The sequence below is a fragment of the Ailuropoda melanoleuca genome, chromosome 5 (assembly GCF_002007445.2).
Source record: "Ailuropoda melanoleuca isolate Jingjing chromosome 5, ASM200744v2, whole genome shotgun sequence".
Lineage (NCBI taxonomy): Eukaryota > Metazoa > Chordata > Mammalia > Carnivora > Ursidae > Ailuropoda > Ailuropoda melanoleuca.
The window spans coordinates 43,808,553-43,824,630 of record NC_048222.1 but is presented as its reverse complement, the minus strand read 5'-3'; the positions used below and the strand labels follow the sequence as shown (position 1 = coordinate 43,824,630).

The 16,078-nt window shown below is 37.6% G+C and overlaps 1 protein-coding gene across 5 annotated transcripts in view; it reads left to right on the top strand.

Moving 5' to 3' along the window:
• Nucleotides 1-16,078, top strand: part of USP3 (ubiquitin specific peptidase 3) — a 100,220-nt gene that overhangs the window by 12,017 nt on the left and 72,125 nt on the right. The window lies entirely within an intron of this gene.

The following is a 16,078-nucleotide window of genomic DNA, read 5'->3' as shown; positions in this document are numbered from 1 at the left end:
TACTATTTTTTCCCCCTGAATACCTCCTTTCCAGAGTCCTCTTCCTTCCATTTGAACTAATTGTTCTCTAGGCCTGTTGGATAGTTTTTATTCTATGATTCCCTTGCTCTTCTCTTGTATTAGATCTCCCATTTCCTGGATTCCATGTTTTTCTCTTCCTTGGTTTATTAGGCTATTTTGCTGGAGTACATCATCTAGTTCCTTTCTCATAGGAGGCAGATTTTTGACCCCAGGCAAGTCTGACACTTTTATTCTAATTTCATACTTGATTGCTTGACTGACTATAGAATATTAGAAATTATTTTTCTTCTAGAAATATGAAAGTGTTGTTCCTTTGTTTTTAGGCTTCCAGTGTTGCTATTGAGAAACCTGATGCCATTCTGATTACTGTGCCTTCATATACTGTATATCCTTTCTTTTTCCTGGAAGCTTTGAGGATATTCTTCTTATTCTTAGTGTTTTGAAATCTCAAAGTGATGTGTGGCATGGGTAGTTTTTCTTCTATTATGATGGGTACTCAAGGGGCCTTTCAGTCTCTCTGTTTGATAGCACACTTACCTTCCCATACTTACATCTTTTAATTTGTTCTTTTTGGAACTCCTATTAATTGAATGTTGGGTGTCCTAGATAGAACCTGCAATTTCCTTATCTTTTTATTTCTTTGCCCTTTGGTTCTAGTTCCTGAGTTATTCCCTTGATTTTTTTCTCCCCCTGCCTTCCATTGAATTTTGATATTTAATCCTATTTTTAATTTTCAAGAGCTTTTTCTCATTTTTCTGATCATTGCTTCCTCATACATCCTGTTGCTATTGTTTTGCAGTATCTTTTCCCCTTTCTCCAGGGTTTTAGAATTTGTTTTAAAGTTTTTCTGCGCTCCCTGCGTTGTTTTTGTTTCCTCTGGATTACTCTTTTTCTTTTCTTCTCTTCTCTTTTCTTTTCTTTTCTCTTTCTTTCTTTCTTTTTTTCTTCTTTTCTTTTTTTTTTTCTTTTCCTTGTAATCGCTACACCTAATGTGGGGTCGGACTCAATTACCCTGAGATCAGGAGTCGCACGTTCTACCAACTGAGGCAGCCAGGTACCCCTTCCTCTTTTTTTTTTTTTTTTTTAAAGATTTTATTTATTTATTTGACATAGAGAGACAGCCAGCAAGAAAGGGGACACAAGCAGGGGGAGTGGGAGAGGAAGAAGCAGGCTCCCAGCAGAGGAGCCTGATGTGGGGCTCGATCCCAGAACGCCGGGATCACGCCCTGAGCCGAAGGCAGATGCTTGATGACTGCGCCACCCAGGCACCCCTCTTTTTCTTTTTAAAATGATTCTCTCTGGGCGCCTGGGTGGCTCAGTCAGTTAAGTGTCGGCCTTCTCAGCTCTTGGTCCTGGAGTTCCAGGATTGAGTCCTGTGTTGTCAGGCTCAGTGCTGAGCGGGGAGTCTTCTTCTCCCTCTACCCCTCACCCCACTTGTGCTCTCTCCCTCTGTGTCTTTCTCTCTCAAATAAATAAATAAAACCTTAAAATAATTCTCTCAGACTAGAGGTCTTTTCAAGGATTCGTTTTATCTTTGTCTGTCTTCGTATAAGAGTGAGGCTCTAAAAAGCTCTGTCAGTGGGCTTCACTGTGAGATGGGGGAACAAGCCATCTTCTTCATTGGAGGTAACACTGAAGATGTCTGTATGAGAACTTTTTTAGCTCCATTCAGTTTTTCAGTCTTCACTCTGTGGGCTGTACACCTGGTCACTGATGTTCTGACATCAGGGTATAGGAAGTTCCATGATTCAATTGTTCCTTACAGCCCTTAGATCCATTGTTTTCTTTCTTTCTTTCTTTCTTTCTTTCTTTCTTTCTTTCTTTCTTTCTTTCTTTCTTTCTTTCTCTCTCTCTCTCTCTCTTTCTTTCTTTCTTTCTTTCTTTCTTTCTTTTTTAAGATTTTATTTATTTATTTGACAGAGCACTAGCAGGGGGAGTGGCAGGCAGAGGGAGAGGGAGAAAGCAGCCTCCCCCTGAGCAGGGAGCCCAATGCGAGGCTCGATCCCAGGACCCCGAGATCATGACCTGAGCTGAAGGCAGATGCTTAACCAACTGAGCCACTCAGGCACCCCAGATCCATTTGTTCCTGTCCTTACCCTTGCTGTCTGCTGTGCCCAGTGTCCCTGAGCCCAGGACCACCTCCCACCTGCATTCTTCTCTGCTGGCAGTCAGGTGGTAGCTTCCTTTGCACCACCAAGATTATTACTGCTCTTCTAACTTCCTCCTGACTTCCAAAAACATGTTGAAATCTTTTGTGTGCTTTGATTGCCTCACATGTTCTCTTTATCCTTGGGTGTATCTATTTAATTCCTTTATTGTCATTTTTGTGGACATTAAGAGGGAGAGGAGATAAGAGAGAAGTTGGTTTGCCATGTTTTATTTGATGTCTGTTTTTTTTTTTTTTTTTTTTTTTTGAGAGAGAGATAGTGTGCAGAAGAGTGTGTGTGTGAATGGAGGAGGGGCAGAGAGAGGGAGAGAGAGAATCCTAGCAGGTTCCACACCCAGCCCCAAGCTTGACCCCGGGGCTGGATCCCACTACTTTGAGATCACTGCTGGAGCCAAAATCAAGAGTCAATGCCAAACCGACTGAGCCACCCTGGTGCCCCTTAGTGTCTATTTTTAAATGAAATATTTTAAATCAGTTCTAGGGCAAGATGCATTGTCCTATCAAAAATGGATCTTATTAGTTACATTCAGATAGTTAAATCATTAAATCTGAAATTCTGCATTACTCTATTTGAGTTAAAGATCGTATTCAGGTTTACCTTCTCTTACAGATAGAGCAAAATATTGTTGCTATTATTAGAGTGAGCAGAAAGAGTAGGTAAACCAGAGGGTTTGACTCTGTTTAGGAAGCCAAATCACAAGCCAGACTTTAGATATGTAAAAGAAATGCAGTTGTAAGGTCATTTGGACTACTATAATGAATATGTTGTAATATTTTTACTGGATTAGTTCATTATCCATTAGTTTAATGGAGTTAATGCTGGGTTCATAAAACTTTTTGGCTCTACGCATCAATAATTTAACCATTTCCCTTGTGTTTTGGTAAAAATAAATGTTCTTCATTGGAAATAAAGAATAAAATTTTTTTAATCTCAAAAAAATTTTATTTTGATATAATTCCATACTTAAAGAAGCATTGCTAAGAACAGTACAAAGAATTCCCACCTACTCTTTTTTTCCCCCAAGTTTTTGTTTGAATTCCAGTTAGTTAACATTTAGTGTAGTATCAGTTTCAGGTGTAGAATTCAGTGATTCAGCGCTTTCATACAACAACTGGTGCTCATCATAAGTGCACTCCTTAATCCCCTTCACTTATTTAACCCATCCCCCCACCAACCTCCCCTCTGGTCACCATCAGTTTGTTCTCTATAGTTGATTTGTTACCTAGATTCACCAGTTGTTAACATTTTGCCCCATTTGTGTTATTTATGTATGCACCCTCAGTTTATATATTTTCTTCCTGAGTAATTTGCAGATAAAATATTCCTTTGTCCATAAATACTGGTTTTTTTCCCTAAGAACAAAGAGTTTCTTTTCAATAAGCATAGGATATTGGTCAAAATCAGACATTTAATACTGATTGAGTAGTGTTACCTAATGCACATTCCATATTCAGATTTCTCCAGTTGTCCCAATAATGTCCTTTATAAATGTCCTTTACAGCAGTTTCCCTTTTGTGTCACACCTACCTGCCTCCCCCAGATCTAATCCAGGATATCATGCATTTCATTTTGTTGTCATAATGGTTTAGTCTTCTTTAATCTGGAACAGTTCCTTGGCTTTTATCTCTAAGATCATGGTATTTTTAAATTTATTTGAGAGAAAGAACAGGAATGTACATGAGCTGGGGGAGGGGCAGAGGGGAAGGGAGGGAAGCTGACTCCACACTGAGCCCTTCCCTGGGCTCCATCCCAGGACTCTGAGATTGCAACCTGAGCTGAAATCAAGAGTCTCACCCTCAACCGACTGAGCCGCCCAGACGGCCCTGAGATTGTGATATATTTAAAGAATACAGGCCAATTATTTTATAAAATGTACTTCATCTTGAGTTTTTCTGATGTTTCCTCACGATTTGATTTGGGTCGTGCATTTTTTGGTAAGAATACTACAAAAGTAATGCTGTGTCTTCTCAGGGTATCATCTCAAGAGGTATATGATGTTGGTTTGTCTCATTTTTGGTGATGTTATCTTCGATTATTAAGGTAATATTTTCAAGGTTATTCCACTGTCAAGTTACTATTTTTCCCTTTGCTATTAATAAGTACCTTGTGGGAGGTACTTTGAGATTTTATGTATATATCCTGTTCCTCACCAGGCTTTCACCCAATAACTTAGCATCCATTGATGATTTTTGACTGAATCACTTATTACTAGGGTGGTTGCAAGATGTTGAATTTTTTTTTAAGATATTGAATTTTTAACTTATATTTTTCCTAAATATATTGGTATCCTGTAAGGAAGAGCTTTCCTTTCTCTCCCATTTATTTATTTATTCATTTATTGTATTAGTATGGATTCATAGATTTTTATTTTATTCTGTGATATCATTATTATTTTGAGGCCCAAATTATCATAGATTTGACTAGTGGGAGCAGCCTAAGCTGTAATTTTGACATGTCCCTATTGTTCTTTGAGCCCTTTCTTTTGGACACAAGACAACTCCAGGCTCATCTTGTACTCAGGCTACCCCAGCCTTGGAATCAGCCATTTTTCCATGTATCCCTTATTCTATTTAGTGGGGAATAAGGATTGCAAATTAAGATCTCTCAGCAGATAAGAGCTAAGAAATATAAAAAATATACAAGCCCATATCTATTTGTGTGTGTGTTCATATTAATACTTGTAATTCCAATTCAGCACCACAGGTCTGGTCTTGCCCCTTTTCATATTTATAATGCTCTCCTCCAACATTGAAAATCTGGTTCCCATTATCCTCAGCATATGTACTCTTTGTTCGGTGCCATAGAGAAAGTAATTCCAGAACTGCTAACCCATGTCATTGTAAAGGAAACCCCTTTTAACTAGAGTTCAATATTTGTTTATGGTTCTTTTTGTCTATGTACTGACAATATATAAAGTATTATGTTCAAAAGTCATTTGGGTTACTTTCTCTCCATCTTTTAATACACTTATATTATTTATTTGACATAAAGCTGGATTCGTTTGTGTTTCATTTCCACTTTGGATTTTTTTCACCTCTTCCTTGCTGATTTTTACTTTTTTTTTGAGTGTGTAAAACATTAGCATAGTTCCAGAGGGTAAAACTATACTGAGAAATGTTACTACCCAATCCTTTCACTCATTGCCATCCACTCTTACAGACAATTATTCTGATTTATTCTTTCTAGGTTTGTTTTTTGTTTAAAAAAAAAAAAAGCAGATACATCCATCAGTATTTTCTTATTTCTCCTGCAAAAGGTAGCAAACTAAGTAAACTAAGTATACACTTTTGGACTTTGCTTCTTTCATTTATCAGTGTATCCTCTATATCACTCTATGTTTGTGGAAATTTTCCTTATTATTTTTAACAGCTTCATAGTACTCCATTTGTGGGTATGTCACAGTGAGACTTCAACCATTCTCCTATGTTTTGACTCCTACATTTAGGTGGTTTCCAGTATTTTACAGTTAGAAATAATGCTGCAACTAATAGCCTCGTACAAATGTATTTTTGTATTAAGAGTATCTACAGGGAAGATTCAAAGTTTTAACTTTTTAGTTGTGTGAGCAGTAATGTGTAAGTGATTTTATAATATACTTCAACCTATTTGTCTGTCTGCTCCTGTCTTCCCATCTGCTGTGGTCTTACAAATGTATTTAAGGCTGTTGAAGGGAAATGCTTTATTGTAATTATTTTTCTTTCTGGGAAACCTTGAAATCAGAGATCTGGAAGTGGCCTTGAAAGCATTTTTAGTCAGTACATAGCAGCTAATCAGATCTGTTCTCGTCCATTCTTATTTGAAGCAGTTGATTGCTCCTTGTACATACTAATCAGTGCTGTTTTACCGCCTGAGTACTCAGACTGAACTGTTTTCTGGGACTTCTGTCATACTTTTTATTTAATTTATGTTAGGTTCCTTCATGTTGTGCTGCTGACTGACTGTTGCCTGGGGTCACAGAATTGCAGTAGGACAAGACAGTTATTCGTAGGGTAGAAATGGGGATATGGGCATCTGTTTTCTCTGATAGGTCTTAGGGCATTAGTCAATATTATAAACTTGAGATCTTCAGAGAAGTGGCAACTTGGATTCCCAGATAATGCTGCTGGCTCTCTCAGGTGGTTGAGAACTTCCAGTCTGTTGTTCCAATAAGTGGGCATTGCAACAGAAGGGAGACCTCCTCTTACATATAAGAGATTGGCTAGCACAGCTTCCCATCAGAGGGACCATGAATGAATTATACGTATGTTGAGATAATGATTATTGCAGCCTAAGGGTGGCTGTAGCCTCAAAGGGGATCACTACAGTCCTGAGAAGCCTTTTGAACTTATGTGCATGTGCCATACAGATGTTATCATTTTTCATGCATGTCCTGACACGGAAAAGGCTGGAAAAGTAGGCTAGAGCACAGTCTGAAAATTAGCCTCTAAGAACCAAGGACATTGCTTCTTAAAGAGAATCTGGTAGTAAGGTGGATAAAGAGGAATTGAATTTCGATCTACTGGTTCATGAAAATAAGCTGATAACCATATATTTAACCTGGTGTGATTTGAAATCATTCCTATTTTCTTCTTTGCTAAAACAAGAATTAGAAATTTAAAAATATTTTTGTTTACCCTAAGAAAATGAAAACTCTAATTCAAAAAAGATATGTATGTACATCCCTGTGTTTATTGCAGTGTTGTTTATAATAGCCAAGATGAGGAAGGAACTCAAGTGTTGATTGATAGAAGAGTGGATAAAAAGATGTGGGAGAGGGGTGCCTGGGTGGCTTAGTCGGTTAAGCATCTGTCTTTGGCTCAGGTCATGACCTCAGGGTCCTGGGATTGAGCCCCACATCGGGCTTCCTGTCCAGCCTGGAGTCTGCTTCTCTTTCTGTCTCTCTGCCCCTCTCCACCACTCGTTCTCTCTCTTCTCTCTTTCTCAAATAAAGAAATAAAATCTTTTAAAAAATGTGTGGGAGATACGTATACGTGTGTGTGTGTGTGTGTGTGTATGTGTGCGTGTGTGTGTGTAATGGAATATTACTCAGCCATAAAAAAGAATGAGATCTTGGCATTTGCGACAATATGATGGACCGAGATAGAGGGTATAATGCTAAGTGAAGTAAGTCAGAGAAAGACAAATACCATATGATTTCACTCATATGGAATCTAAAAAACTAAAGCAGAAACAGACCTATAAACAGAAAATAGACTGGTGGTTGCCAGAGGGTAGGGGTGGAGAGACAGGCAAAATGGCTGAAAAGGAGTAGGAGATACAGGTTCTGGTTATGCAATGTTTAAGTCATGGGAATGAAAGGTACAGCATAGGGAATACACGGCGGTATTGTAATAGTGTTGTTGATGACAGGTGGTAGCTACACTTGTGAGCATAGCATAAGGTATAGAGCTGTCGAACCACTATGGTATACCTTAAAACGAGTGTAATATTGTATGTCAACTATACTTCAATAAAGATCAGTAAATTAAAAAATATTTTTAAATGACTTGGCCTAGCACATTGTATTGGATATTGGAATACCCAAGGTAAATTTTGTTTGATTAGATTGGTGAACCAGCATTTAACCTCTGTTCTGAATACCTCTGAGTTCAGTATATTTCAGTAAGATTTTGACACTTAAGTTGCCTCTGTACTTAAATATTTTATCTGAGTAGCATCTTAAGTTGTTTAAACCTCTTTGCACATCTCTCAGAATGTATATCTGAAATGCATTTGCTTTCTAAATATATTTATTTTACATTAGATATATAAAGTTTAATGATTTCTGACATTAAGGTGGTTGTAGTAGTTAAATTGATTTTGGAATAAGCTTATTAAAATTGAGCATTTTTAAAAAAATATGTTATTTATTTATTTGACAGAGATAGAGACAGCCAGCGAGAGAGGGAACACAAGCAGGGGGAGTGGGAGGAAGAAGCAGGCTCACAGCGGAGGAGCCCGATGTGGGACTCGATCCCATAACGCCGGGATCACGCCCTGAGCTGAAGGCAGACGCTTAACGACTGCGCCACCCAGGCGCCCCTAAAATTGAGCATTTTATCTGATTCATTTGATGTTTTGAATATAATTTAATTTTAGGTCAGATATAGGAGGAGTTTCTGAGAGATTTTTGCTGACTTTAATGTGACTTATGTATATGAAATTTTTCTATGAAAAGGAATTGTCAGCTGCAGTTCCTTTTAGTGAGTGTAAACTAAGAGAAAAAATTCTGAGAATTAGTAGTCGTGGTGTATGTGGACATACTTGAACTGTTACATATAATCGCAGCCACCAGAATTAACCCCTGCCAGCCATTTTATTGTTTTTAATATATTTTTAGTGGTAAGGAACTAACAGTCACTGGTGCTTTCTGTTTGTTAGGCCCTTTGCTGTGCACTTCGTATCTTTTGTCTCACGAAATCTTTACCACAGTCATGTGAGGTACAGGTGGTATTTGTCCTGTATTACAGATGAGGAAGCTGGCTCTGGAACCAGTTCCTTTAGGTCATAGAAGAAAAGAACTTGTCAAGCTAGAAGGTAAATGTAAAACTCTTGGTCCTGAAGCCCATGCTTGCTTCAGTATATCACATGACCTCTAACATGTTTATCTTGAGTCTGTAGAGTAACAGTTACATTTGTATGAGGGTAACCTAGTCACTTGGTACGTTTTTATATTAAAGAAGGAATATTTCTTTTGGCAAGAGTCAAGGGCAGGTGATTAAGGCCTCTGACTAGTTCAGCCCAGATGATGTGGAATAGAGTTCTGGTCATTGTGCCCTTCCCTTTCCTCTTTCAAGTTGAAGATAGGACAGATTTCAGAACTTTTAGTGTGAACTAGGCTTGCGAGCATATGGTTCAAATAATATTTATGGTATAAAGAAGATTATATGCCTTGCTCTTAAATATCTAAAAACGTGTAAGTTGGAGGGTTAGTTGGGTTAGTCCTAGAATATAGTTCTACTTACATTTACTGTAATGCTTACAGAATTTTTATGGTAATCCTGCCCTGTTCTCTAGTTTTAAGAGGAATAACACTTTTGCTCTTGATATTTGTGTGGAGTGTTGTGTGTGTGTGTGTGTGTGTGTGTGTGTGTGTTTTGAATAGCAGCTGCAGAAATTTTGTTTTCACTGATTTTATTTTTACAAACCCATTAGAGTTATAATCTTGGATTTTGTTTTAACTTACCACTCATGGTTAATAATTTAGAATAAGTCTGTTTCATTAAGACAACTTTATAATACCAGTATTTTTACATTTAAGCCATTTAAAATTTTTATTATAAAAGAAGTAATGTTTTCTGAAAAAATTCATTGTAGTGGAAAGTAGGTCCATGTGGCTCCAATACCTCATCCCATTCCTTTTACATAACCATTAACAGTTACCATATATCCTTCCAGACTCTAAAAATTTTATATAGAGGCATATGATATACGCACAGAAACATGTAGTATAAAATCTTTGTAAAACAAAAATGACAACCTTCTGGACTTACTGCTTTACAGCGGTCTATGCCTTCAAAAAGAGTTTTATTTCTTCTTCTGTCACTAACTTAGCAAGTTATATAACTTGTCTCTGCCTCAGTTTCCTTATCTGTAAAACAGGCCAAAGAATAGTATTTTTCCTTATTGGACTGTAGAGGATTAAATGAAGTAATATTCATAAAGTGGTTGCCATAGTGCCTGGCACATAACATGTCTTAGATGAATATTAAGTAGATAAAAGTGAGCTTGCTTTTTAAAAAATCTATATTATGGATGTTTTCTTTTGGCTTGGTAATATTTTCAGAGTGTTGCACTTTAAAAATTTTGTGTGTGTTGGGGGAGTGGTGTTCTGAGTTTTACTGTCATAGCAGCATGTTTGTAACCGTTTTGTACAGCGATTCCACACACTTCCCATCCCTGCAGTTGCAGTGAGTTGCTGTTACTGATGGGCAATGTGGTGGGAGTGTGTTTGCCTCTCAAGTGGTCGGAGGCAGGAAAAAAAGCTGAAAACCGTTGATTTAGAAAATTATACTACATTAGCAATTAATCCTTGTGTTAATTAAGCCTTTAAGTTAGGTGGAGAGTGGAGTTGGAAGACTTTTGTCTATAGGGGAAGATGACGTTATCGTCTCACTTATTTTTTCCCTTATGTTCTTTGACAAATTTTGTGATTAGAGGGGATATACTTATTGCCTACTCTTCATTTTACGATGAAGAAATAGACCCAGAATAGTAGTGATGTTCTCAGTTCTGTAGCTGGTAATGGTAGAGCCAGGACTAGAATCATGGTCATCAGATCCTCACCTTTCTGAATTCTTAAGGTAAAGAGCCTTGCTACCAGTTGAAGCAGCTATTGAATACTGGATGCACTGTAAGTGGCTTGCCTGTCAGTGCTGTGTGCTTGAACTGTTTTGTATGTAGAGACACTAAGTTGTATCATAAGCATTGGTGCCTGATGTTTTATGAAGGAAAAAATGCATAACTCCAAGAGAGGTGCCTGGGTGGCTCAGTCACTTGAGCGTCCGACTCTTGGTTTTGGCTCAGGTCATGACCTCAGGGTCATGAGATCAGACTCCTCTGTGGGACTCCGTGCTCAGCACGGAGTCTGTTTGAGATTCTCTTCCTCTTCCTCTCCCTCTGCCCCTCCCCCTGTTGCACACATTCTGTCTCTCTCAAAAATAAATCAATTTTTAAAAAAAAATTCCCAGAGAGTTGTTGATAGGCTTTAAATATCAAATGTACTCTGTATTGTTAGGTTCTGTGTAATGAATACTAAGGGTATTGAAGACCTGTGGTTATGTGGGAAGTGTAGATGCTATTTTGTCTTACGAACTCCTTGTCTTTGAATGTAACCTGAAAACATCTGTGTGTAAATAGGCCTCTTTAAGCACAAATTCCTTGTTTGAGACCTTTCTTTATCTCTTGATAAAGGAGCATACTACCATTCCTTTTACAAAAATAGGAATAGAACTGCTTTGGTCTGTAGATCATTTGGATGCCTTCCCTCTACCTCTTTCAATTCTCATTTCCTGGTTTCCAGGAGAGTTAAAGCTTTAGGGACTTTAGGAAGAAGACACGCCGTGATTTAGAGGCTGGTGCGCTTCCACCCCTCTCCCCTGCCCAGCATATGTGCTATAGTCTCTACTTTCTGGAAAATGGCTCTAGTTCAGGAGAGGATCAAGACTCTCCGCTTCCTCCAAAGAGGATCTGTTGCCAAATTGCAGAGCTTGTGGCTGAGGTGAGAACAGGGCCAGAGGAAGTTTCTGAGGCCGTAGCTTAAGGAGGAGAGGAGAAGGAGCCTAGTTAGTACCAACTTCTAGGCTGAGATGCCTGAGCTTAGAAAAGGGACATGAGCTTGTGGTTGGAAGAATCCAAGCAAATGGGAGAGATTGCTGGAAGAGTACTTGGACAACATATTCTGAGTAAAAGGCAAAACTCCATTTATGAGATCCAGTGACCCTGTTGTGGCCAAAGGTAACAGTGTGAGAAATACACTGTCCAATTTTCTTGCTGTGACATCACCTTGAAGTGTAATTAGGTGTAATAAAAAGAGCCTTAATAAGTTCTTATACTTATCTTTTTGAACTTCTCTAAGTTTCCATCCTCATAACTCTTTCTGGCAAGTTCTAATATTTAAAATTCTAAAAATAAAAAAACCCCTTCAGCTTAATATTTTTATATTTCACTGGATAGCTTAAGAATATTTTTATTGACTACTTGTGGTTTTGTTTTAAATGTATATGCACAGCTGACCCTTGATCAACACAGGTTTGAACTATGTGGGTCTACTTATCTGTGAATTTTTTCAGTTAAGATAATGCAATACTGTAAATGTATTTTCTCTTCCTGTAGGATTTTCTTAATCTTTAGCTTACTGTATTATTAGAATATGGTATATAGGGGCGCCTGGGTGGCACAGCAGTTAAGCGTCGGCCTTCGGCTCAGGGCATGATCCCGGCGTTATGGGATCGAGCCCCACATCAGGCTCCTCCGCTATGAGCCTGCTTCTTCCTCTCCCACTCCCCCTGCTTGTGTTCCCTCTCTCTCTGGCTGTCTCTATCTCTGTCAAATAAATAAATAAAATCTTTAAAAAAAAAAAAAGAACACGGTATATAATACATATAACATACAAAATATGTGTTAATGGACTGTTTATGTTATCAGTAAGGCTTCTGGTCAACAACAGGCTATTAGTAATTAGGTTTTTGGGGAGTCAGAAGTTATACGTGGATTTTTAACTCTGCGGGGTTCGGGACTCCTAACCCCTGCATTGTTCCAGGTCAACTGTACATTATTTCAGTTATATTATGGTGCAAGTAGAGTTTTATAGAAGAGCCTGGAAACCTCTAATACTGTTTCCATGTGAAATATGTTCATCCTACAGATAAACTTTTAAAACTCATCTGCGTATGAATTGAGACTACCTTTTATTAGACAGTGCCCCTTAAGTGATAAAATAAATAATTTTAAGATTATTTGTAGTGGGGGCGCCTGGGTGGCTCAGTTGTTAAGTGTCTGCCTGAGGCTTGGGTCATGATCCCAGGGTCCTGGGATCCAGCCCCGCATCAGGCTCCCTGCTCAGCAGGAAGCCTGCTTCTCCCTCTCCCACTCCCCCTGCTTGTGTTCCCTCTTGCTGTGTCTCTCTGTCAAATAAATAAAATCTTTATTTAAAAAAATTATTTGTAGTGTTCTTTTATTCATGTTATGTCCTGTTCTATTCTTAACAATAATTATTAGTTTAATTTAATATTAAATATTTTTCATCCTATTTTGTAATTGTTTTGGGTACATGAAAGGTTCTTAATTTGGATAAGGTACGTATAAACAGTGAATATTCCCCAGTGCAGTTCAGTAAATGGCTTCAGAATGCCTCCTTATACCCTATTCTCTGTGGCTTTTTAGGTTTCAAATGTCTTTCTGGTGTTAAAGGATTAAGCCCTCAGAAAGTACTGTCATTTAAATAGCCAAGACCAACTGTCCTATCACATATTTTTAACTTTCTTATTATAAATATTAATGATAGAAGAAGTCCAGTTTCTTAACTCAGAAAGGGAACTCTTGAGATTTACTAAAAGGCACAGTCATTTGTTTGCAGAGTTTTTAAAAGTCAATATTTTTTTTTCCTTTTGCTCTCTTTCCTCATTCCTGTCTAAAGTACCTGTTTATTTAACTACTTATTTTATTGAGGTACAATTTATATAATATAAAATTAACGATTTTAAAGCAGACAATTCAGTGGCATTTAGTACATTTACAACCACGACCTCTATCTAGTTGTAAGACATTTTCGTCATCCCAAAGTAAACCCTGTACCTGTCAAGCAGTTATTCCCCAATTTTTTCTCCCCTCAGCCTCAGGGTGCCATTTTAAAATTTGAAATTTAGAAATTAAAGAATTAATAAAACTTTTTGAGGTAATTGAGATATTATAAGATAGATATAGAGTACACTGTTCTAAATTCAATAACATGCAGAAATGCATTTAATATACTGACAGTGGAGGGATGTCTGGGTGGCTCAGTCGGTTAAGTGTCTGCCTTCGGCTCAGGTCATGATCTTGGGATCCTGGGATTGAGCCCTGCATCAGGCCGTATTGGGCTCCCTGCTCAGTGGGGAGTCTGCTTCTCCCTGTCTCTCTGCCCACAATTCATGCTCTCTCTCTTTCTCTCCTTCTCTCTCTCTCTCGAATAAATCAATAAAATCTTTAAAAAAAATAATATATTGACAGTCGAGAAATTAGGTCATGAAATTGTATGTGCTTGTGTGTATATTTCCAACTATAAGGGGGAACATAGGAACACTTGGTAGAAAACACACCAAAGTAACAGTGATTGTGCTCTAGATTTTCTTTTTCTCATTTGAGGAGGAAAAAATCTTTCATAATTAAAATGAAAACAAACTCTAGGTAGTTAAAAACTTGGGCCTAAACTTACTATTGTAACATAATTATTTCAGGTTAATATTAAACTTCAACAGCTTTTCTTTTCCAGATTGAGTTATGGTATTTCTTAGTATTTGCTAAGAGAAAAAGAGATTTGCTGGAGGAACAAAACAATAATATTCTTAGTTTTTCAATCCTCCAAACTGTATCTCAGACCATGAATACCTATTTCAAGTAAGCTGTGTTCTAATTTATTTTTCTTTAAAAAATATACTTTTTCTTTTCTAACTATAAAAACATCATATTCTTTAAAAAATTTTTATTTAATTAATTAATTCAGTTAATTAACATATATTATTGGTCTTAGAGGTAGAGGTCAGTACTTCATAATTTCATATAATACCCAGTGCTCATTACATCACCTGCCCTCCTTAATGTCTATCACCCACAACCCTCCATTTGTTTCCTATGATTAAGAGTCTCTTACGGTTTGACTCCCTCTCTGATTTTGTCTTGTTTTATTTTTCCCTCCCTTCCCCCATGCTCCTCTGTAAAAACATCATATTCTTATTGATATAAATCAAATACTACGGGGGTGTACAAATAAAAAGCCAACAGTATTCTCTCAAATATGGTCTTTTCATGTACCTGCCTATAATAATTGTTGTTAGCAGTTTGGCAGGTATTCTTCTTGGCCTTTTGGTGAGGTATCTTACATGCCCATATAATAAAATTGGACCCAGTTGAGTAAAAAACTCAAATGCCTTCAGGATGACCCTGGCAGTTAATGTAAATGTGTGAATGCACTAAGGAAAGGTAGGACCCTTGCTTGCCAGAAGGGAATTTTACCACGCAGCTTTCATATTCAAGAATAGTTAGGGCCCGGTGCTGGCCAGACAAGCAGAATCCCTTGGGCAGTGTATCATTGTGCTTTCCTCTTCTTCCTTGCCCACTTCTTCCCTCCCATACAAATACAGAATGAACACATGTCAGAGGTTTATTTAACTCATTAATGAGGAAACCAGCAGGATGGTAAAGCTGATTCTAAGAGCATTTGAGGAATTGAGTGTATGCAGATATCAAAGAAAGAACATTGAAATAAATTGCTAAACTTAGTGTAAAATTGGTTCATGTCCTACTGCATAGTAAATACCTTTGGGGTGTGCTGAACAGATACTGCCTCTACCAAATAAAAATCTTTAAGTTTACCTGTAACTTCATAGAGTTTGGATCCTACTCGAAAGTAAACAGCAGGTCAAACTGTAACTAAATACCTTTGGGAGGACCTATTAATGTTTCATTATACATTGAAAGGGCTTACAGTTCTTGATGAACTTTATTTCCAGTTTTGGTTAATTTTTCTGAACAGGGAGAAAGGCCGGTTGTGATGTATAAGGCAAGAGCAGTACAGTAGGGACCAGAACTTGGAAGAGCTTGGGGTCTCAAACTAGGAAATTGGAACTTTCAACAAGTGTTTACTGAGCATATACTATGCACCAGGCATGAATTTATTATACTCGTGAGTGTGCGGTTGTGCTGTGGTGCCCCTCCCATCCCTAGGATGTGGACTTGTGGTTCTCAAGGGGGTTGTATTAGGTAGTCACCTGGGAAGCTACTTTTCTCAAAATACACGTGTTCTTTGCCCTCTGTCCCGACCCTGATGTAGATATCTCTGTCTGAGTAGAACAGACGCATTTTGAAATAGCTGTCCAGGTGATTTTTATGTCCCTTCCCTTTTGAAAATCATTGTTACATTTATTGGGCTTTTTTTTTTTTTTTAGGTTGAATGAGTAAACCGCAAGCAAAATTATAATCAGTATTTTAAAAGTTTTCATTTTTTTCTTGCCTGCCTCATCCCTGTGATACTAAAACTAAAATAATTAATGTCTTGATTATACCCTCAGCAAGAATTAAATGCAGTTGTCATATTTAGAATTATATTTTATGCAACCAAGACATTAATTTGGGAAGAACTGGATTTAGTCTTCCTAATTGTATCTTTGGTTATGCCTCTCATTAAGTAAACTCAAAGAGTTGTCATTTATAGT